The 24,436-nt window shown below is 51.9% G+C and overlaps 1 protein-coding gene across 1 annotated transcript in view; it reads right to left on the bottom strand.

The window, feature by feature from the left end:
* PSD2 (pleckstrin and Sec7 domain containing 2) overlaps nt 1-24,436 on the bottom strand; it is a 117,489-nt gene that overhangs the window by 53,397 nt on the left and 39,656 nt on the right. Inside the window, exon 3 of the mRNA XM_023524507.1 lies at nt 3,560-3,771. The gene's annotated coding sequence lies outside the window, so the exon portion shown is untranslated. The remainder of the gene's footprint in view (nt 1-3,559; nt 3,772-24,436) is intronic.

Raw genomic sequence — 24,436 nt, 5'->3', positions numbered from 1 at the left:
GAGAAGAAAAAGATGGGCCAAGTCAAATGCTGCTGGTGGATCAAGTAAGACAAAGACTGAAAAATTTACCATTGGATCTAGCTACATGAAGGTCACAAAAGACCCTGACAAGAGCCATCTTAGTGGAAAGGGTTGGGGAGAACTTGATTAGAAAGGGATTATAACAAGTAAGAAGCTTCACAGCAGCATTATTCACAATAGCCAAAAGGAAACAAACTAAGTGTCCACTGACAGATAAGTGGATAAAGACAATGTGGCACATGCACGCACAATGGAATATTATTCAGCTTTAAAAAGGAATAAAATTCTGACACATCTACAACAGGGATGAACCTTGAAAATATTATGCTACGTGATATAAACCAGACACCAATGGACAAATATTGTACGTGTCCACTTATAAGAAATATCTAAATATGTAAATTCATAGAAACAGAAAGTAGAATAGAGATTACCAAGGGTTGGGGGATGGAGATTTATTGTCTAATGGGTACAGAGTTTTTGTTTGCAATGATGAAAAGTTCTAGAAATAGATAGTGGTGATGGTTACACCACACTTTTCATGTACCTAATGCAACTGAATTGTACACTTAAAAATGGGTAAATTAGTAATTTTCATGTTATGTATATTGTACTGCAATAAAAAGTAAAATAAAGTGGCCTTCAAGAAAATAATTAGCAAGCATTTGCCGAGCACCTACTACAAGCTAGATGCTGGGCCAAGATCCAGGAACTATGATGAGCCACTGGGTGCCCACATGAGCTCAAACAAGTGCTACCCTGGCCCCGCTCTGCTCCTGTTGTTCCTCAGCCCCTGGGCAGGTGAACCTGAGGACATGAAATGCTGGTTGTGTGGAGACTGCAGAGGCATGTTTGATGGACACTGTCCTGAGACCATGGCGGAGAGCCATGGCTAGATCCCGGTCCTGTGGCTTTGCAGCTGGTGGAGAAATCACCATCAAGGATTAATGACAAATAGAATATGGCCAGTGCAAAAGGGGACCTTTACAGGTATGGCACCAAGTTCTGTCCTTGGCCCTAGACTTAGCTGGTCCATAGCCTGTTTTTTGCTGTTGTTGTTGTTGTTGTTGTTGTTGTTGTTGTTGTTGTTGTTGAACCAATAATTTGAATGAAGACCTAGAGGCATAGACAACATGTTTGCAGACACTAGAAGATGAAAGGAGATGACACCAGAAGCCAAAAAGAGGCAATAGCGTGAGTGGTTAAGACCATATGTCTGGATCCAAACTACCTGGTTTCTAATCCCAGCTCTGTCATTTATGACTGGGTCACTTGGGGGAAGTGACTTAACCTCTCTGTGCCTCAATTTCCTCATCTCTAAAATGGGGATAATAGTAGCTCCCTCATAGAGTGGTTCTAAAGATGGATTAGCTCAGTGCTGGCACACAGTAACTGTATGTAAGTTCACCACCTCATCATTATCAGGACCAGCTGGAGGGTTAAGTCAAAACCAACAAGATGGAATTTAATGAGGACAAATGGAAAAGCTGACATCCAGGTTCCAGCAAAGCAATTGTACAAGTTCAGGATCAGGGAGACCTGACTGGGCATCCGTCCATTCATCTGTCCATAAGAAACAGCCCAAGGGGTCCATCAAGAGACAGATGGATTAACAAACTGTTATACAGCCATACAACGGAATTCTACTCAGCAATAAAAGGGAACGAACTACTGACGAATCTCTAAAACATTATGCTGAATGAAATAAGCCAGACACAAAAAGAGTAGATACTGCATGATTCTTTTTTTATGATGTTCTAGAATAGGCCCTTGTGGAAAGAATTCAGTTGGGGCAGGGGGTGACTAGGAAACTTTTTTCAGTGAAGGAAATATTCTTTAACTTGATTGGATGGGCCAAGATCCATGCACTTGTACATGCACTTGTCAAAACTCAACCAATGGTATACTTAAGATTTGTGCATTTCATTATATATAAATTTTTGCCTCGAAAAGGCAAAAAACCATACACAAATATTGAACTCTAGTTAGTGATATGCATGTTGAAGTGTTTTGGGGTAAAGTGTGCTGTTACACTCAACTTACTTTGAAATACCTCCAAAAAAGGAGATATCTGATGGAGTAGGGACACATAGACAGTGATAAAGCAAATATAATATTAGCCTAAATTGTAAAATCTGAGTGGTGGCTATATGGATGTTGACTTTAAAATCTGAAGACAAAACAGTCACCACAGAAGGGGCCATTCCCACCCAGAGTACACTCAGGAGATGAAGGGCAGGAAAGATTGTTTATGGGGAACTGGGACCGTTTAATCTGGAGAGAAGGCTGGGGTGGGGTGGGGTGGGGTGGTGTATCCCTCTCTACTGCCCACCGGGGCCTGTGTCCAGCAGACAGAGGCACTGTTCTGTGCTCCACAGGGTGAGATAGTTCCAACTGGCACAGGAAGGCCAGTTTGGTCTCACTGGAAAGAGCTGTCCTACCATAGAACAGACTGCCTTTTAAGGCAGTGAGCTCCTCGTTACATGAGAGGTGCAAGCAAGGTGATAAGTTGACTGCCAGGAGGGTTAAAGAGGGAATTTGTAGGCTGACCAGGAGGATGGACTAAAGGTCTCTGAGGTCCCTTAAAGCAACTCATAGTGAATTTTTAGCCTCCCTAACCAAAGTGTCAGAAGAACTCAGAGGCCATTTCTGACAATGGTGGCAGAGGAGGTAGTCAGGGAGAACTTTCTGGATGCAGAGGCCAGATCATGGTCCTTCTGCCCCTCAGTCTCCAACCTGTGATATATATCTTACTGATTCCCTTGTCTGGGGTCCTCTAGCCCCTTCCAGATAAAAATAAACAGGCCCTCAACCCCTGCCCTGCTGCAGGATCCTGGATGACTCCCTGCTCCTCTCTGGACCTCAGTGTGCCCCTCTGTTCAATGGTCTCAGCTGAAACCATTCATGTTTTTTCTTCCAGGGATGGCCAAACTGCCACAGTCACACACTTATATGGGAAGGGGGTGTGGAGGTCAACGAGAGTTTTTCTAAGGGGGACCCAGTCTACAGTACGCAGAAGGAGCCCCTGAACTCCTTTTCCCCTGGGGCCTCAGGGAGGTCTCAAGTCTATGCCTCCCCCCACCAGCTCCCTGGCCCTGCCAGGTGGGAGGTGCTCTCATGAGACAGGGAGGAATGAGGGCGAAGTGAGGCCAGGAGACAGATGAACTCTCTCAAGGAGGGCCAATGGCTAGAGCACAGGAGCGGTCAGGCAGGCCTGGGCTGAATAACCTTGCTGAGTGACCTCAGGCAATGGCTCCACTTCTCTGGGCCTGTGAGGAGGTTGCCTTGAGGATGAAATAAGATACCACTGAGATGGAGATGAGCTCATGACTTTATTTCACCTTCACACACACACAGCCACATGAAGGCGGAAACAAACAGCAAAGCCCCGCAGACGTGCACCCCCAGACCTGCCCGCCCCTCTGTCCACCCCACCTTTCCTCTCCCACCCCTCACTCCCTCCTCCTCTCCGCGGCTCGGCGCCCTCTGCCGCCCCCGTGCGGCCCTTCTCGGTACTGCAGTAGCCAACCCTGCTCACCTCCTCCGTGTCTCGTGCAGCCTCGCAAAGGTGGGGCGTGGAGTCATCTCCTGGTCTCAAGTGAGCAAGCTCTAGTCTCCAAACCTTCAAAGACCGGTCGTCATTCTCAGAGACCAGCCTCAACCCTGAGGTATGGCTCTGGATCCTTCTTGCTGGTTCCGGGCTGGAGGTGGAGCGGGGATAGCAACACTGCGCCCTCCCTCCACTGTGGGCTGGAGGGAGGAAGGCACAGCACGTTCTTGAGATAGATCACGTAATGATCTGGGTCTTCTGGTGTTCTCCAGACACACACAGGTAAACACCAGGCCTCCATTTGCACACATGAACACAGGCACACACCCACAGGACCGTGGGCCGTTCGTTAATGCATACTATGACATCACCACCCAATCAGCTGGTTTTAAGACCATCCATCTCTTTGTCCCCAGGTGTCCCCTCTTCCCCCCTCATCCCCACAACCTGAGGAAACCAGTGCTGACTATAAATTGCAAATACGAACTCTTTTCCTTGGCCTAAAGCCCTGGATCTCCCAGCCCTGCCTCCCCATCAGACCGTGTCTCCCAGCACCAGCCCCTTGCCCATTATTCACTATTTCTCCAGAAAAGAAATATGCAGTGCTCACTCACACTTCAGGTCCCCTGCACTCACTGTTCCCTCGCCCTCCACTGGCTGCCTCCTTCCCTTCTGTTAGGCCTCAATTTAAATACCACCTCTTTCCAGACCATCAGAGCTTCCAGGCCACTGGAGCTCAGATACTTCCTTTCTTCCAGTCTCTCAAAACATCTTTCCTTTGAAATGTGTATCGTAATCATTAGAGAAATACAAATCAAAACCCCAATGAGATACCACCTCACACCCATTAGGATGACTCACAAAAAATAAAAGAGAAAATAACCAGTGTGGGTGAAGATATGGAGAGATTGGAACACTTGAGCATTACTGGGAATGTAGAAGGGTGCAAAAGGGTGCAGCCACTGTAGAAAAGAGTATGATGGTTCCTCAAAACATTAAAAATAGAATCACTATATGATCTAACAATTCTACTTCTGGGTATTTACACAAAGGAATTAAAAAGCAGTCTCAAAGACCCATGTTCATAGCAGCATTATTCCCAATAGCTAAGAGGTAGAAGCAATCCCAGTGGCCATGATTGGATGAATGTGGTATATACATACAATGGAACGTTATTTAGCCTTAAAAAGGAAGAAAATTCTGAAACATGTTACAACACGGGTAAAACCTGAGAGCATTATATTAAGCAAAATAAGCCAGTCACAAAAAAAAAAAAAAGCAAAAACTATATGATTCTACTTATATGAGCTATCTAGAGTAGTCAAATTGATAGAGACAAAAAGTAAAATGGTGGTTGCCTGGGGCTGGGAGTAGAGGGAGTGGAGAGTTACTATCTAATGGGTAGAGAGTCTCAGTTTGGGAAGATGACAAGAGTTCTGGAGATGGATGGTGGTGATGGTGGCACAACAATGCGATGTACTTAATGCCACTGAACTGGAAACTTAAAATGGTTAAGATGGTGATTTTTTACGTTATGTCTTATATCTTATATCTTTTATGTTATATCTTAGCACGATTAAAAAGCAATGTCAAAAATGTATCAAAACATTTGTTTGCTTGTTCAATCCTGCCTCATTCATTAAACTGTGAACTCCATAAGAGCAGGGCTCAGTCTATGTGGAGCACCTACTATGTGCTGCCAGTCACTGAGGACATGGGGAACAAGACAGACTAGATACCCACCCACCTGAGGCTCACAGCCTAGAAGGAGGGGAGAAAGACATTGAACAACCAAGTAAACAAAGTTATTATCTAGCAAGTGCTGTGTGGAAAATTAGAACAGTGAAATATAACAGAGTGTCTTCATCAGGGAGATGTCAGCTGGGGTAGTCAGGCACACCATCCCAAAGAAAGTGACATTTATATTACGACCCGAAAAACCATAGTGTCGGTCAGAGCTACAAAAACATGAACAGCAGGTGCAAAGGCCCTGAGGTGAGCATGAGCCTGGTATGTTAGAGGAACAGCAGAGAGAGGAAGTGGGAAAGCAGGGTAGAAAAGAAAGGAAGAGGACCCAAAGGAGAGAGAGGAGATGGAGGGCATTTCTGATGACCCCACTGAGTCACCAACCTCTTCTTCCACAACAGGTGAGCTTCTGTGAATGGCGGCCTCTAAGTGCCCGGCTCTGCACTAAATGTTTTTGTGGATTAGCTCAGAGAAGGCTCACAATAGCCCTTGGGGCAGAGAAGGCTCACAATAGCCCTTGGGGCATTATCCCGTGGTATATAGGAAGAAACAGGGTCAGAGAGCTTGTGCAAGTTGGTGGGTCTAAAACCAAAGTCAAAGACAAAAAGGGGAGAGGGAGTTGAAGCGCTTGTGCTGCCTGCTCCTCTCCCACCCCCTCAGGGACCCAGTTAGGGGAGGTGCTTCCCTCCCACCTAGCTGTGCTGCCACCCCCCTCGCCTTCTGCCTCAAGTATGAGGGCCTCCTATAGGCGGCCAGGTTGCAGGCTGATCACTGCCAAAGGGGTTCCATTCCTCCTTTTTGTCCCCAAAAGTGAGCCAAGGAGAGAGAACCTATCCCCTCTCCCTCTCCTAGCTAAGGACAGGTGCTGGGAGAGGGGAGACCGAAGCTCATCTCCAGCTCCACAGTAGCCTATTTCTGAGGCCCATCTCCGGGCCTTGGCCCTGGGGAGCCTGTCTTAAGGGGAAGGCATCAGAAACCCAATGAACCTTACCAGGATGGATGGCAGCCTGGTAGTCAGTGAAGATGCCCCCCAAGGCCAGGGGCAGCAGTATCTTCAGGCCTGAGGGACTGGCTTTCCCAGATGGCCAGCCCTGCCCCAAACCCTGGATCGTGGTATGCCTGGAGAGAGCAGGACCCCAGGGAGGGCTGAGGCTTCCACCAGCCAGGAAGCATATCACAGAAAAGGAGGTGGTTTTGCCCTTATAGCTCCCCACTGTAAAACAGAGATGGAAGGGTCTTCTACCCAGGGCCGGTTACCTTGCAGGACCCAGCACAAAATGAAAATGCAGAGCTCCTTGTTCAAAAACAAGGGAAAAGGATCTAATGTTATATAATATAATAAAATTAAGTATATATAAAGAAAGCTTTATCTTTTCCTATGTAGTCTATCTCTCGATTTTTCAGTTTATTTGTTGTTTAATGTCATTCTAAGAAAAGAAAAATTAAAAATTTAAACGTGTAGCATGAATTTTACCGTTCATCTTTACACTGTGTGATGTCAGTTTTAAATGCAAATATATGGGCATTTCGCTCTTATGCAGAATCACCAAAATTATACAGTTTATATTTTGGCTTGTGCATACATATGTTTTTTATTCTTACTAGAAAGGTTAAAAAAAAAAACTGCACAAACTAACTCGACTGTTTTTATTTCATTTTTTGATTTGAGTACATTCTAGCAACACTCTCTACCTTCATCTGAAAAGAAAAGGAACTGTGGATGGCTCCATCTGTCCTTGTGCTATGTCTTCATGGTCAGTGTAAGGGGTTGGCTTATCCAGGGAAATAATATCCAGGTAGGGGAGTGGCAAACAAAGTGGGTGGAAAACCTGAGGAGTTAATAAGGGGACGTGATGCTCCAGCCTGGCTGCTTCCCATGGAGGAGCCATGAGAGATGAGGGCATGGAGATGGCAGGCTCACTCACCATGGAGGCCCTGAGAGCTCTCCGTTGGGCCTTATTCCACTCTGACCGTGCCACCCCTGCCTAGAACCTTCTGTGGCTCCCTAATGCCCTCAGAATAAAATCCACAGCCCTATACCTGAGCCCCAAAGCCCCACCTCCCCTCCCACCACTGCTCCTTGCCACACATTCTGTTGCCACCATAGCCCTGCTCCCCCGGAACCCTGGGCTTGGCACCTGCCCTCCCTCTACCCAGAACCCTCTTCCCTACCATGTCCCTTCTTCTGGCTAATGTATTCTCACCCTTTGGGTCTTGACATGAATATCACTTCCTCTAAGAAGCCTCCCCCCATCTCCCAGGCTGAGTCAGTTACCTCCTCTGAACTGTAACAGACCCTGTGCTTCCCCCATCACTGCTTGGTGACTCATCCTTCCCCCCTCACTACAGATGGACTCTGTGGGGCAGGGACTGGCTTCTGTTCATTTAACAGCCCCAGACCCCAACACATACTCGGTGCTCAATCATGGTTGTTGAATGAATGCATGAGTTCACAGGCAGTGGGAGCCTGTGGGAGCTGTCTATTGTCTCACAGAAGAGGCAGGAGGGCCGGGGAGGAAGGACTTGAGGCACCTACTACATTCAAGGCCCAGATGGTGCTTTGCATTCCTGACCTCGTTTTACTCCCATCAAGCCTTGGACTGAAGAGTTCTTGTACCTGTCACACAGACCAGGAGACGAAGGGTGGGAGCCATCCTCTTTTCTTGACCACTCCCCTTTCCGACCACACACACATCTGAGCCCCAGCCAGGGTGACCAGACTGATGGCCTCTCAGCCAGGCCAGTCCAGATGTCCTCTTTTCTTGGCTAGTCCCAGAGAGAACTCACTCCCAGCTGGGGCCTGTCTCATCCTTTCTCCCTCCCCCCTCTTCCTCCCCCTCCCCACTTCCTTCCTTCCTGCTCTTGGATATTCCCTTTGCAGGAAAGGCCCCAGGTTCCGGGGCAAGGCTTCCAGGTCCAGCTGCCCAGGCCAGGACACATGCTTCCTCCATCATCTAGCTCTCTCAGCCCTCCCTGGGGGCCGGAAATCTGATCCAGGCCTAGAGAACATGCACAGGGGATAGCCCAAGGTCATCTTGTCCCTCCCTCTGCCTCTAGGTCTAGCACAGGCAAAGGAGCTCTGGAGCTCATCCTAAAGGCCTGGATTCTGGTAGGGGCTTTGTCACTCTGCCTGTGAGCTCACACAGGTAGTTACTGACAGCCTCTTCAGAAAGGCCCTGAGCCAGAGGTTTTACTGTCAACCTACTATAACAATCTTTGGGTGTCAGGTGCTGAGTCACGGTCCACAGCACCTGGCACAAAGTGACCACTCAGCTAACAGTGCCTACGATTGTTATTATTCTCCTCAACATCATCATCATATTTAATCCTCACAACCATCTTGGGAAGTAGATAAAGTTTTTATCTTCAATTTATAACTGAGGAAACTGAGGCTTAGAAAGTAGGAAGTGACTCACCTCAGTTCCTTCAGCGAGCATCAGAACTGAGCTCAAACCCAGACCAGACCAGTGCTCTTCATCCTGCCAGCCCACCCATCCACTCCTGGTCATCCTGGAATAGTTCTTTACCTGCTGGGTGCCTTGCCTTCCCCATCCATACAGTGAGGAGGAGGACAGAGGAAGCATCTCTAAGGCCATATAAATGTAAAGGAACTCGCTAATCCACTGAGCAGAGGCTTACTGAGTGCCGTCCTGATGCCAGACCAGAGATGGGCAGGAGATCACAGAACTGACCCTGGATGGTCCTACAGGCCAAGGTCACCCAAATCCAGGACAGACTGCAGAAGTCTAACCCGAATCCTTTCTACTGTAACTCCATCCATTTCCCCAACATACAGAGGAGAGAAAACCTCACACTGTGGGAGCAGAGAGGGTGTCCCCACCCCTTCAAGACCGTTAAAGATTGGAGAACAGGCCCAGGCAGGTGAGCAGAGGACTGAGGGCTGGCAGGTGCGCAGAGGCGGTAATGGGGTCTTTGAGGGGTAGGTAGATCGATGGGGACGCCACTCCTAAGGGCCTAGGACTAGTCAGGAGCTGCCGGGCTTGGAATGGAGATGCCTCATCCTGCTACCGCCATCTTCCCCTACCACACTTCTGCAGGCAGCACACCCAGATAAAAACCCAAATTGCTGAATCCCTGAGTAGAGATCCATTCCTTGGCAGACTCAGCGCTGTCTCCACCACCACCTCTCTGCTCACACAGTCCCTTCCCAGGGCTCTCAGTCCCAAGCTCCCTAGCCAAAGTTCTCCCTTCATCTCCGCCTCCAGTCCCTCTGCCTAGCCCCTAGAGAGAAGCCTGGATTGCCTACAACCCCAACGCCCCCACCCAACTCTCTTCTGCGCGCCAGCTCCAGGACAGGCCCAATAAACTAGGACGCTGGAAGAGGGAGGGAAGGAACGCACCACTCCGTCTCTGCGCAGCAGCCCAGGGAGCTGATCCTCTCCATGGCCACCAGAGGGCGCGCGCCCCCTCCCAGAGCCGAAACCACGACGGCGGCGGCGGCTGGCCCAGCGGGCCTAGCAAAGGATGCGGGGTTGGGGGTGCAATCACTCCCGGCAGTACTCCCTCAAAATGCCGCCCCACCCTGGACGAGGACTCCGCCTCCATAAGACAAGGGCCTCGGATGCAGTCTCTCGACTTCCACCTCGGCCGCGCCCCGCTTTTCGGTCTTCAGCTGACCGTTTGCGCGCCCCCTCCTGGCCGCTGAGAACAGTGCGGTCTGGCGGAGCTCCGGCGGAGAGGCTGGGAGCCCCGCAGGAGGCTAAGGAGGATTTACCTAGAAGCAGAGAGTGGAGAGAGGGTACGGAGTGGGAGTACTGTATACTAGACAGAAAGAGGTTGTACTGGTTAGCACTGGGTGAATAGTAGTACTAGGAAGGTACTGGGAGCCACGCTGGATGTGCAGGTACTAGTGGATAATAAGAGGGCACTAGGGGCCACTAGGCAGGTACTGGTGGTGGTGGGTCCTCCCTGGGGGATTTTAAGAGGCAGCAAGCCTAAACTAGAAGTATGGCACGAGATGCTTACCAGGTGGTAACTGGGAGGCCTGAGTGGATATTCGAAAGTACTGAATAGGCATAGAGGGATACTGGATAACAACTGGAGACACCAAGTGGGTACTTGGAAGTACTAGGAGGCACTGGGGAGATATTGGGTGAGTACCAGAGGCACTGGGTGGAAACTGGGGTGTGGGGGTATTGAGCCCACAGTGACCAGCACTGAGTGGGTTTGCGGAAATGGCAGGAAAGAGAGTAAAGGAGCACTGGGACAGCTCTTGACAGATATCGGGGACATGGGCAATATCGGTGGGAAGTGGGGGTGCTGGCAGACATTGCGTAGGTATAGGAAGTCACTAGGCTTGCATTCATACCCTGGATCAGGATGGCACTTCCCTGGAAGTGCCTCAGTGCCACCTCACAACAGCCCCAGAAGCCTGGACCATTGTGCCATTTTCACAGGCAGATTTAAATCAGAGATGTCCTTGGGCCAGTGAGGGTCTCCTGCTCTGACCAGGACCGTTCCTAATTCCCTGGCCAGAAATGGAAAGCAGCGCGGCACGTGGGCAGAAGACAGAGCCCTCACATTGTCTACCTTCCCCAGTTGAGAACGAAGTAGAAGCAAGACAGCCCCTCATCTCTAGAAAAATAAAGAGCCCCTTCCTCAGCCCCTCCCACCAGGTTTCGGCCTCCTGGCCCAGCTTGCTGGCTGCTGGGCCGGGAGGGGCTGCCAGGCTCGGCCTCCTGCCCACTGCGGGGCGCCGGGGGAGGGCGGCTCGCGGCTCGAGATGCCGCGTTGCCATGGAGACGCTGCCGCATCCTGACTGCTCCTGGCAACGGGGTCCCGCAGCCAGGCAGGCACTCGGCGGGGACCCCAGGGAGCGGGCGCGCCAGGCTGCCCACGGCGCCGCCAGACCCCCGGGACACAGATACAGCTCCCTCACCCACAGACACCCCTCTCTCATACTCCCACGGCACACTCATGTACACGGGCGCCCCAGCTGCAACAGCCCAGGCGGAACTGCAGCCCAAGCACGCCCTGCAGCCCCCACTCATTAATTCAGCAAACATTTGCCGACCGTCTCAGTGCCAGGCGTGAGCTGGCCACTGCGGCTGCGGCGACGAGTCACACGGGGACGCAGCAGCACCACCCCCCAACATCTCACAGCCCACAGAGGAGGCAGACACAGAAACAGTGAGATCAATACTGTGACCCCAACAACAGCCGCCCGCTGACTGTGAGCCGTGCTATCATGCAGAGTCTCTCTCACCCATATCCAACCACTCTTGGGAAGCACTGCGAGAACCCCTTTTTACAGATGAGGAAACTGAGGCACAAGAGAGCTCATTTATTCAGCAGAGGCCACATAGTAAGGGGTAGAGCTGGCCTCCTAACTTGGATCTTAACCACTTCCCCACACTAACCCTGCCGCAAATGTTTCCAGAACATAGATGACAAGGACCCAAGTCAGCCCCAGAGGTTGCAGAGAGAATTTCAGACTCCAGCTTGGGGCCTAGAAGAAAATGCCCGTCTGCCAGGCAGAGCAAGGGGAGACATCCTCAGCTGAAAGGACAGTCCATGCAAAGACCTGGAGAACTTAGAGTGGCAGGCTGGGTGCAAGTGAGAGCAAAGGCGAGGCAGAGCTTTGGCTTGGAGGCTCAGCTTGCAGGCCAGGAGGACTGGACTCCATTCCTATAGAAGTAGAGAAGGCGTGAGCAAGGAAGAGCATGCACTAACTGTTGCTCTGGCAACCATAAGAGAGGTGCTGGACCACAGGGGGGTGAAGCTTGGCGCTGGGAGACTAGAGAGTAGACCATGGTCATCATCCCAGTAAGGGACAGGTGGACCCAGCGCCGGCAGTGAAGTCCAGAGAAGCAGCAGGACACGTCCTTCTTGTTTCCCAAGCAAAGATTCTTCTGCCTAAACCAGGAACCCAACAAACAGATCTGGGCGCATGATAAGGTGGGAGCCTCAGAGAGTGTGAAATCTTAAGGAATGCAGAAAACAGGAACATGCTCCAGTGTAATATAAGGAAAGACCAGGGATAGACCGCTCAAAGGACTTCCAAGAAGAATGGTTTTTTTTCTGAGAGGCCAGGAAATCCTTGAGAAGAAAAGAGCCTGTCATGCGTCTCACACATCTGGGCATGGAGAAGACAAGATGTGCCTTCCAGACTTCTCCTGCTGTGGTGATTCCTCCCTCGTTCCTGTCCAGCAGATCCTATCCAGGGCACCACTCTGAGGAGGCACAGTGTCCAGCCCCTAACCATCCCCTCCAAGGTTAGCTTAATTTTTTTCCTTTCCATGGATTTAGGTCATCGCTCCTTGTCCTTTCTCCGAGGTGCCGTGGAATGTGACTAATTCCCTCCCTTCATTTATGCATCCTGTTACCTGGGAGGTATTTATAGCACGACAGCCTCCCTCCCTCCCTCCCCTGCGACTCAGCTGCTCTCCCCCCAGGCCATCTCTCTCCCACTCGGGGCAGCCTTTGCTTCCCCTCTCTTCTGCCACAGCCCCACCACCACCTGACCAGCCACCGCTCTTGTCATTTCCTCTCCCAGGAAAGGTGGCAGGCTCTGACTGGGAGTGGGCTGACCCGGTGTCTCGCTGAGTGTAGTGCTGTCTGCAGGGGGGATGCCCCTCCTCCTTGATCACCCTAAAAAGGTGACTTAGGGGCCAGACCAAGGGACAGTGACAATGGGCTGTGTGACCTGACCACGCCTGATATTTATACTAACAATAGGTAACCAGGTATTATTACCCCTGGTTTGCAGATAAGGAAACTGAGGATCAAAAAGGCTAAATGACACCCCCCCCCAATCAGGTCTTTATAGCTGGAGTGTGGCACTCCTGCACAGCCACCCTCAAGAGTATGTGGGAATACTGGCTGGTATGTGGGAATACTGGCCCCAAAGGCAGGCTAGGCGGGGTAAGGACTGTGGGATAGCCAGGCAGTGCCTGACTAAAACACTTCTCACAAAGCCAGCAGGGTCCCCACCAGTCACAAGCCATGGTTGATCTGCCCAGGGGTTGTCAGAGAATGACATCGAATAGTGGTCTCTGGGCTACAAGACACCGCCTGTCCCACATATATTCCAGGCAGGGGTCACGGAGGAGCGGGGGTGGGAGGGCACAGGTCTGGCCAAAGACAGAGAAGAAGGAAGCCCTGTGTCCACAGAGCATGAGTGAAGGGAAACCACAGCAGTAAGGAAGGGACTTACAGGTACGGAGGGGCTGAGGCCCCAACCAGCTGCCCTGTCACATCCCCAGTCTCACAATTGCCCCAGGCCCCTTTCACAGCTGGAAAGACTGAGATGCTGAGAGGTGAAAAGACTGGCTCAGCTTTTCCAACTTCCTCTGACCAGAAATTCTATAATACTGATGAGGTGGTTTTGTCAAGATTTCTGCGAGACAGGAGAGAGAAGAAGCTGGGTTTAAATCTCAACCTTGTACTCACAAGTTTGGTGACACAGAGCAAGTGACTTCACCTTTCTGAGACTTGATTTCCCCATCTGTAAACAGGCTGACTCCACACCACATGCACACTTCATCATGAGGACTCAGAGGTATGAAGTAGGCATAGTACTGAGCACCGGGCCTGGCACGTGGTGGGAGCTCCATAAATGTTGGCAGGCAATACTATGGTTTGTATTTTTCCCGCTTTTTTCTTCTCTCGCAGATCTGAGGAAAGGGGCCACATCTCTTCCCTGAGACTGGGGCATCCTGAGGCTGGGGGCTGTGTTTCCATCGTTGGTCTACCATCGGCGATCCTTAGGACCAGGAGGTTGCCAAGCAGGCTGCTGTCAGGAATGAACACTCACTGCCATGAGCATTATTTTCATCATCATCAGTATATCATTCTCTATGGTTGTAGCCCCATCAGCACACACCCAGCGAGGCTTTTAGCTCTTGTTTGCGAAAGCCATCTCCCTTCACATTGCCAAAGGTGTGCCGAAGTTCCCACATGAGTCTCATCTGGGGAGGGGGGCATGCTGGGTCAATGACCCCACTGTACCCCGCCCCCTCACTACTATACCCCACCAAAGGATGCCAGGAGCTGGCCTGGAAGAAGAAAGACACTGAGTCATTCTAATTCCTGCTTCAGGGAGCCAGAGCTGGCAGCAGCCCAGCCAGCCCCTCCAAGGGGGACATCAGGGACAGCAGAGCTAGGTCTCTGAAACTCTCCTGGCAGCCCAACCCAGAGGCTGAGCATGGTGACACCAGGAGCCAGATCCGAAGGGCACTGGGGGTAAGAAATGCAGTGCTCTAGTGGCCGAGCCCTGACAGAACAAGAAGGGGCAGTGGATGTCCCTGTGAGCACCCCTATGGGTCTGGCACTGGGCCCAGTCTCTACTACACTAGAAAAGACGAAGCCCCACCCAATTTACAGGTAAAGGCTACAGATTCAGAGAGGTCCCATCAATTGTCAGCGGTCACACAGTACCTGGTAGGCGGTACCAGGCAACATCTTCTCAGATGCCCATAGCCCCTGATTCTCATATTCTGAGTGGACAGCCAGGCTCAGGGCTTGGGTAGGGGGAGTGAAAGCAGCCAGCAACCCTGTCCATGCTGACAAATGGAGGGTGGTACCAGGCATCACAGAAGACTGAGGACAGAGGTCAGGAAGCAGGGCAGTGGAAGTGAGGCACCCTGGGCTAATACTTTAGCAAGGCAATGTAATGCAGTGCTGCCTAGGATTGAACATCAGAGGCCTGAGTCTTCTGCTTGGCTCACCCTAAGCCTGGGCAAGTCCTGGCCTCTCTCTGAGTCTCAGTATCCCCAGTCACGCTGTCACAACTCTTCTCCGACATTCTCCCCAGCAGTTCTGGGTCAGGCCTCTCCAGACACGCCAGTAGGGCAAGAGGCCGAGGGGCCCAGGAGGGGTCTGTGCCTGGGCAGCCGTCCCTCCCCACCCATGGGCACACAGGGTCCTCGTTAAAGAAACATGGTGTATACAAATAATTAAACGGAAGAATTGGAGTGATTAGGGCAGATGATTATTGTCAAATTATGATTTATCTTGTAGTGGAATTAGTATTCCCCCAAAGGGCCCGGCGTGGCGCGGCGCCCGCCACGGCCCGTGATTAATCGCCGTCTCCAGAAGGTCACCTCCAGCCACTGCAGATTAACTCAGTGGGGAAACTTCTTTCCGTAATTCAAGCTGTTGTTCCCACAACCTGTCATCCGCCTCGGAAAAGGACGATTTCGTCAGGGAGCTCGGGGCGGGGGCCATCCGCTCCCCCAGCCCCTCCCGGCTGCGGACATGATATATGGTGCGTCCCGACACGGGTGACCGAGAGAGGGGGGGCAGCATCCGCCGTGGGGTGGGCAGCAGGAGGCAGGAGTCGGGGAGCGTGGGGGGGGACATGGTGCCGCCAAGCAGAAGTAGGCTGTGAGGAGAGAGAGCGCGGGCGGTGACAATTAGGAAGAAAATTGGATTTTCAGCGTCCAGAGGCAGCTGGGATCTGCGGTGTGCGGCACAGCCACCACCCCCTTCCCCAACACAGACAAGCACCCTGCTCCAGCCAGGCAGGGACTCCCCAGGAAGGATAGAGGATGGAAGGCAATGGACCTCCTTCAGGAAGGCAGGAGATGGAGAACCAACAGACAGCAAAAAATCCTAGCTAGACCTGAGGCTGTCGCCCTGCAGAGCCCCCCAGTGGAGAGCAGCTTTCCTGACCTGACAGCTAGGACCCAGATCCCATTTCTCCAGCAGTAGACTCTGCCAAAGCCACATGCCCATGTCTCAGGGGCTGCTAATCATGGCCACCTCCATCAGACAGCCAGACCGGGTCTGGGAGGGGGTTCAGGATCTCGGTCTGTCTCCCTGTGCATGGAGAACAGTGGGAGCAGAGACTTCCTTTCCTGTTTCTTCACCCCAGCCTCTGCCCATCCCTCAGTTCCCTAAGTGGGTGGGGAGTGTGCGGCCTCCCCTTCCTCTGTCTCATTTACCTTCCATCCAACCCTGAAGGGGGTGGGGGAGAGTGTCTTGTGCCTACAGTACAGATGAGGAGGCCCAGGTAGGATGACTTTCTGCTCTGAATCTGCCCTGGGTCCAACCTCCTTCAGGCTCTGCCCCTTCGGGGTCTCACAGCCCTTTCTGGGTCTCACAGCCCTTTCTAGTCCAATCCACCCCTGCTCATCCTCCCCACCTCCAGAAATACTCATTTTGCATTATTCTTTCAGGCCTCCAGGCTTCACACATTCCTGAAATGTGCTTCCTGTTCCCTGCCCTCATCAGGTAAACTGCTATTCATAATTCTCAGTCCAACTCATTTGTCCCTCCAGGAAGAGAGGGTGCCTCCAGGCTCATTGGAAGCCTCGCCCATGTGAGCAGGGATCCCCCCAAGTGCAGGAACTGTGCTCTCACTGGCCTCCCCCACCAGAACGGGTGCTCTCTGGGGGCCTCCTACAGCCACCTCCCTAGTGCCAGCACAGATCTAGCCTGCAAACCCACCCGGCAGGTACTCAGGAAACCACGTGGAAGGCGCCAGTGGCTCAGGCGCTTCCACTCCCCACCGCACCAACCCCAGACTACCAGAGCCCAGATCTGAGGGTGGGGATAGAGGACAGAGGTGGGGCCCCTTGCTGGCTGGTACCTTCGCTGTCTAGAGGCCTGTTTTCAGTTGAGAACAGAAGCATGTATTATGTATACAGCGGTTTGCTTAGAACATTCTCAGATCTGAGATATTTAGAGTTGTGAAGATCCAGCACTATTTGGGAGAGAAAAATCTATTTCTCTCCTCAGGAGTGGGGACAGGAAAACTACTCTCTCCAAAATCATTGGGACTGAACACTGATATTCTCCTTGGGGAAAAAGGGGCTTTCCATCCTCTGCCCGGACTGCTTAGCGGACACAAATCCCCACCCAATCTTTGGTTGATCATGATAATAAAAACTGCCATTTATACTGTATCTAACTTTCAAAACGCTCTTTGCTGAATGCATTCACTGACCCTTCAGCAGAAACAAGCCAAAGAAACTTAACCCCATTTTACAGATGAAAAAATAGACTGGGGGGAGGTGGCAGGAACTTGGCTGAAGCCAGGGGCTGTAAACAATGAAGGTGGCTGTGAGTCTGGGGAAGAGGATTCTGGTTCCCCTCGACACCACTGAACCCACTCTGTGGAACCATCGCCTCTCCACACAGGCAGTTGCAAAACTTTCCCTAAGGCCCAGGTGTGGTGGGAGTAGGGCAGATAGCTGGGACAGGGATCCTCCCAGAAGAGGACCCTCTTCCTGTGAGCTCTAGGTCTATAAGCCTGGTTCAAATCCCAACCATGCCCCTCACCAACTGTGGAACCCTGGGCAAGTCACTTTACCTCTCTGCCTCTGCTTATCTGTGAAATGAGTTCCAATCTTGCAGGGCTCTTGTGAAGAAGAAACAAGATCAGGGTTTGGCCCAGCAAGCAGTAGGTGCTCAATAAACGTGAGCTGTGCTTGTTTCTGTTTGTTTTATCATGTTCATCATCTCACTAATCTCTTGTGGAGGAGGTGAGGTGAGCTAAGAGCTTCCCCAATTACCAGAGGAGGAAACTGAGTCAGACCACAGGGCTTCTAGCAGGCAGGGGCCATCATCAAATAAATTGTTCTAAAGGCCCTAGGATTCTGTCCCTCTCCTCTAGAGAACCCTCCATTGCTCCGTGCTCATAGAATACTGCGCAAACGCCCAGCCAGAAGAACCTGCCAGATTCTTCCCTATTCCTAAAACACTGCTGGTTCCTGCCCCCCAGCCTTTGCCGAAGCTGGTTCCTCTGCCTAGAATGCCATTTCCCTGCCAGCTCCACATTTGTTACCAAAATCTTTCACCGCTCCGCCTAAAAGCCACGCCCTCCCAGAAACCAGTCCCAACTTCAGCCTTCTAGGGGACCCTGGTGGCCTGCAGGGTCCCACCACTGACAACCTCATCACCTCACGCGGTTTTCTGAACCCCTACACAGGGTGGGCGGGGCCTCCCCAGTCTGACCCTGGGCACTTGAATAGGGCACTTGAATAGGACACAGGGTGGGTGCCCCGACCCTGGGGGAGCACAGACGGCTCCGCCACCCGACTCCCTCCAGCACCGCGGTCCCGTCTTTGATCCGGCTGCCTCTGCGCCCCAAACCTGATTGGCATCGAATTACGCCGCGCGGCGGAGGGAGATAATGGCGGGAGGCGCGGCAGACATGAAAGTGGGGGGGGGGGGGCACAGCGGCAGTCCGGGCCGTTGTTAATGACCCAATAAAAAGGAAGAGGGGGGAGAAATAACCCTCCCTTCCATCCCGCCCCCAAGACAGCGGCCGGTGCACACAAAGCCGCCGCCGACTCGGAAATTACCGCGGCTCAGCCCAGCGCAGCATGACTGGAGGGGGGTGGGCTCACCTGGCGGGACTCGGGAGGGAAGGCGCACACTCACAGCCACACTCACAGTCGCGCAGACAGGCACACATACTGATTCAGACTTTAATATGTTTATTCTTTTTTGCATCATGGATTTTTTTTTTGCATTAATAGTGATTTTTGAAAAATATTATGCTAAAGAATTTTGTGTCCACCCTAGTCCCAGCTCTAAAACACAGTCACATAGCACTGTTCAGTGACACGCACACACTGTCTCACATACACACAGATACAGTTAAGATAGTCTCACACACAGTCACACACACAGATACAGACGAATAGACACACCATCACACACACTGTCACACCTAAAGTCACTTACAGAAACAGACACAGAACCACATGGACATATATACCCAACAGGGCCTGCAGAAATGCTCATGTAGAGAGACACCCATAAGCTGGGACAGAGGCAGACATACAAAAATACACACACACACAGACAAATGAAGAGGAAGCTCACAGACACACAGTGACATACAAACATATCACAGAGGCCATGTAGAGAGAGACAGACTGATTGATATACACTGAGATCTATAGACAAACACAAAGATGCAGAGATACACAAAGACAAGCACAAATCCACCTAGCGTCCTGGGTCACAAAAGCATACACAGTGACACACACACATCCAAGTACAAACCCCTACTCCACCAGTCTCTGGGACATACCCCATGCTCTCAAGGCCACCCATTTCATACCCTCACTCATTGGTATTCAAGTGTGTTCAAGTGAGTTCGGAAGGGCCAAGGGCCGGACTGAACCACAGCAAAGGTGAAGTGGGGTCACTGGGCCATAGAGGCCAGGCAACATGGCAGTGGGGGAAGGGGTGGGGTGCCACTGTCTTGAAACCATGAGGCTGGGGCAGATGGTTTAAACTGTCAGAATATCAGTTTTATTCACCTCTAAAATGGGGTTCAACTCCTTTCTCAGGGGATTGCGTGGGTCAATAGGCAATAGGCAAGTACTAAATGTTGGCTGCCATTATGATGGGGACTGTCTTAGGGGCAGCCCGGATTCTCCATGCACATCTCCCCACCACACACACACACACACACACATCCCAATCTCTTTATTGTCAGGGATATCCCTCTTAAATCTAACCTGAGTCCCTCATGCTATAAACTAACCCCAGTTCTGGAAATGGAGAGGGTTAGCCCCTCCAAGGAAGGGCTCCAAAAATACAGCACCCTGAGCACCAGGGTTTCTGGGGGCCACCTGGGGCTTTATCCTGGAGTCAGGCTCTGAGTCAGGCATGCTTTGTTTTGCTGTCTGATTTCAAATTCCAGCTCCACCATAAACCAGGTGTTTAATTTGGGCAAGGACTTGGCCTCTCTAAGCCTTGGTTGTCTGCACTGTCAAATGGGTTAACAGCATCAGCACCCAACACAGGAGTTCGCTGAGAGAGTGAAATAGCTCTGGCTGAGCTCATGGGCCATGGCTAGAGCTGCTAGTCTATGTTGGGGTCAGAGGTGAGGGGTCAGAGGTGAGGAGTCAGGGTGCATACTCCCCTATACACACCAAGACAAAGGCCCTCCCTACAGCTGTTAGGTGGACAAGGGGACTTTATGAGCCAAACCTCGGGGCCTAATTAATGCGATTAATCACAGGCCCGGCCACACAGGCCATGGGGACAGCTGGGAGGGAGGGTCACAGTCAGCTCAGTTACCCAAAAGGATGGAGGGGCAGGAAATGAGATTCTCAGTAGCCTTTCCCTCTCCCATTACCCTGAACCCAAGCTCTCCTAGTCCCTGCTGACCAGAGCCCACCCCCACCTCCAGCGCACTGGGGCAGTCCCTTCTCATGTCTAAATCCAGTTTCTCTTACTGCAACTCAGGAAGCACATGAGAGCTGCAATCAAGGTCCTGGCTGTGGCTGTCCCTAGCCAGACAGGTTAAGAAGGCTGTGATTGGTCTCCTAGTGTCAGGGCTGTGTAATGCTGGGGATGGGGAGGGAGGGGTAAGTTCAGGCAAAACCTCTCAAAGCCCTGTCTGGCCTGGGAGAAAGGCAAAAATAAAGAACAGAGCTGGTGGCAAGGAGGGAAAGGCCCCTTTCTCCCTCTATGGGGCCTATGTGTATGACCCTGTATGAGGAGGATGGGGGTGGGGGGCGAAGGCTCTGGCCAGGGCTGCAGCAGGAGGGGGCAGCCCACTCGGGCAGGGGCGCTGCTGTGTTATAAATCACCCTCGACTCAATTAGAGTCTGTGAAAGGTTGTGCACACCCAGCAGAAAGCGCCGCGCTTGGCGGGAGGCCAGCTCCCCGCAGGGGGTTGGAGGGTGAGAGAGCTGGTGTGTGCCTATGTGTGCGTACATGTGTGCGTGTGCCTTGCTGTGCGCACGTGCTTGTGTCCTTGTGTGTCTGTATGTACCTGTTTGTGCCTATCCTAGTATGCATGTGTGCAGGGAGCGCATATACCTGTGGATTCTTTTGTGTGCAATATGCTTGCATATCCTGTGTTTGTCACTGAGTGTGTATACACCTATTTGTACCTATTTGTGCTGTGTGTGTACCTATGTGTGTGTGGATGTTGATGTAGATGTCCTCGTGCCTGTGTGTACTTGAATGTCAGTGCATGGCTGTGTCTACCATTTTGCCTCTGTGTGTATCTCCTGGCCTGTGTGCACTGGGTGTGAGTGCTTGTGTTATGTGCATGGGCCTGATGAATTGAGCTAGATATGGAGGTGGGGGTAGGAGTATGTTCTTGTGGGCAGGAGAGCTCTGTGTATTTGGGGGGAGACATGAATGGATGGAATATGGGCAGCCAGCAAGAAAGTGACAGCCAGCCCAGGCCAGTCAGGAAAGCCTGTGACAGGAAGGGAAACAAGCTTTCAGAAGAGTGTGCAGCTCAGAGGACCTGTCAGACCCACCACCTCCAACCATGATTAGAGAGGCTGGTCACAAGCCATGATATGGTGAGGCTGCCCTAGCATGACCAAGGGACACCCTAGAGTTCTTCCCTCCCTTCTTTCCTAATAACTAATGGTGATGAGCAGTCACAATGGGCTGGGCTCCAGGCTAAATCCTACATCTGAATTATCTCACCGAACCCTCAAGACATACTATGAAACATGTACTATTAGAATTCCCACTTTGCAGATATGGAAACCAAGGCTCATTGACTTGCTCACAGCTAATAAGTAGTAGAGCCAGAGTTTGAACATAGGTTTGCCTAACTCAAAAGGTCTTGCCGCATTCATTACTGCCTGCCCTGGGGTTCCTGGTGGTCATACTCTGGGGGGAGGGAGGGAGGGAGGGAGGAGAGTCTGTATGAATACATGTGGGTAGGTGAGTATGCCTCATCTGCCTGAGCACTCTCTGAACTCCAGGGTTCTGTGCCCCCAGTACCAGCACATAGTAGGTGCCAAAGAAATATTTATTGTTGGAGGGAGTAGAGAGCCAAGACATCCTGTTCCCCTCCGAGGCTAAGAGAAGTTGGCAGAGGTGTTGGGGCAGAGGGGTGCCTGTGAACCATCCCATGGATTCTGGCCACTTCTGCTTCCCACCTCCTAAAGTGGAGGTGCTGTCCTGGGCCCCAAAGAGGGCTAGGAAGTAGGGGCTGAGGGTTTTCCAGAACCAGGCTGGGCCCTGTCTCATCTTCAAAGGTAGAACTACCTGATGTGTTTTTATGTCTCACTTCTCCCTTCTCTATCCAAGCCACAGAAAGACTTCGAGTTCCCTCAATGCCTCCAGGAAAACTTGGGCCCCTGAATCAGGACCCCTATGGGACAGGTCTGCATAGGCACCATTAGCCAGGAGCCGATTTGGAACCCCTGACTCAGTTTCCCCCATCTACAATGGCACGTCTCTGAAGAGGAGTGTGGGGGATCTAAACCACTCAGTCTTGGGCCTCCTTGCACAGCCTGGAGAGCCCAGTCATGGATAAGGCCCCCAGACCACAGATCCAGCAGCCTGCCCTACACAGAGGGTAGAATGCAAACCCACAATGAGTTTCAGCTTCTCTCCTGTCCCAGACACCCAGCCTCCACAAAGGGACCTCCTTCCCCAGCCTCCTGGGGGACTTCCTCCTTGAACCATGCTTGTTCTGCTCCCATTTACCGACCAGGTGCCAGGAGTGGGAGGTGGATGGGCCTCCCTCAGGGCAGCCTCCAGGAGGAAACCTAGCCATGTGCCAAACCCTGTGCCTTCTTCAGGCCAATGCAGTCCCCACATCTGGAACCATTTCAAGCTGGAAAAGCATAAGGCTGAGCTGCCCCTCCTTTGATGCTGGGGCTATGGGAAAGGGTCGTGCCCTATGGGGGTTTGGGGGGTCATAGTGCATAGATGGTACCCCTCCTGAGGATAGAAAAACAGAGATGAGGGATGTGGGAGGAGCAGGGATGGGCAGGATGAAGTTAAGATGTTTATGTCATGGTGCTGGGACCTGTAGGTTCTAGGGGAAGGATCCAGAAGATGACCAGCATTTCAATCCTGGAGGAAAGGGCAGGGCCAAGCCTCACTGTCACTAAGCCTGTTTTCCTATTGGTAAAGTGGGAATACTTTCCAGACAGAATTCTGAGCGAGGATCCATGGTGAGAGGATGTTTAAGCATGGGGCCAGTACATCAGTAATGTTCAGGATGGGGTAGTCACTGCTATTGTTGTTATTATCATTATTTTGTTTAAAACATAGCTGCTTCCCACCAAAGCTCTCTATCCAGCTGAGAAGACCAGGTGAACACCACCAAATCAGTCAGGCTCGGTGGAATGTTGGAAGGGGAGGATCCTGGAGGGCTGGGTAGTCAGGAAGAACCTCCCAAAGGAAATAGCCTGGGGATGAACTTCAGAGATAGGAGTCAGGCAAACTGGAGTGGAAAGGAGAGGACATTCCTGGGGGCAGATAGGCTAGAGCCAAGCCTTAGAGACTGAGGGAGCTCTACGGGGCAGGTAGGCCTGACTGTGAAGAGCAGGGAGAGGCCAACTGGGGGTTGGACTGATTTATCCTGGGGAGATGAATGAAGAGAGAAGACCAGACCCTAGCTGCCACCTCTGCAGAAGAACTCTGCCCTGAGGCCCACCCTGCCCCAACCTGCACTGCATCCTAAGGAAGTCCTTAGGATCTGCAGGGGACCACTGACACCCATCCTGATGTATGCCCTCCATCCAGGGCTCTGAGAATCAGGTGGCTGCTCCCTCCTGTTTATTTATTCCCTTGTTTTTTCCCTTTTCAGGAGACGATAATTATTCAGATCATCGCGGTGATTTACTCGGCAATCAGAGCCGCTCGATGCGGTGGCCGTGGAGCAGAGACAGACGAACATCGCCAAGAAGGACAAGGCAGGGGGCTCACCCCCTCCCCCCCCCCCCCCCCCCGCTCCCACCCGCCCGGCCTTTGTTCTCTTTGAGGTCTGCACTCGCGCTGCCTGGTGGGCAGGGAAGGCGCCCACCCGCGCGCGGACACAGCAGCAAGCTCCAAGTCTTGGGAGCGAGTGTGCACATGTGTGCGTCCAGGGGCGGGGTGTGCTGGGCTGAGAATGGTGAAGCTCCAGTGTTCATGTTTGTGTGTGTGTGAGGGGGTGGTCGGGAGTGTACCAATGATGAACATAGAAGTCAGATGTGTAATTGGAATGTATGCACCTATGCGATTGGGGCCTGGGGTACATCTGTCTCTGCAGGCTTGTTCGGAAGTGCAGTGGGCAGGTGCCCAAATGTTTTTATTTTAGGTAGATAGCAGAGAGGGACGAGGATTGGGGTTCCCTGTGCTGAAGCTGTCTGAGGTGATATTGGATGGGATAGAGGCTAAATTCTAACTTGGTCTGACCCCGCCGGAGGCGGGGAGGGGGCG

This window comes from Pteropus vampyrus, unplaced genomic scaffold (assembly GCF_000151845.1).
Source record: "Pteropus vampyrus isolate Shadow unplaced genomic scaffold, Pvam_2.0 Scaffold470, whole genome shotgun sequence".
In the NCBI taxonomy this organism is placed as follows: Eukaryota; Metazoa; Chordata; class Mammalia; order Chiroptera; family Pteropodidae; genus Pteropus; species Pteropus vampyrus.
This window is presented reverse-complemented; position numbering and strand designations above follow the sequence as displayed.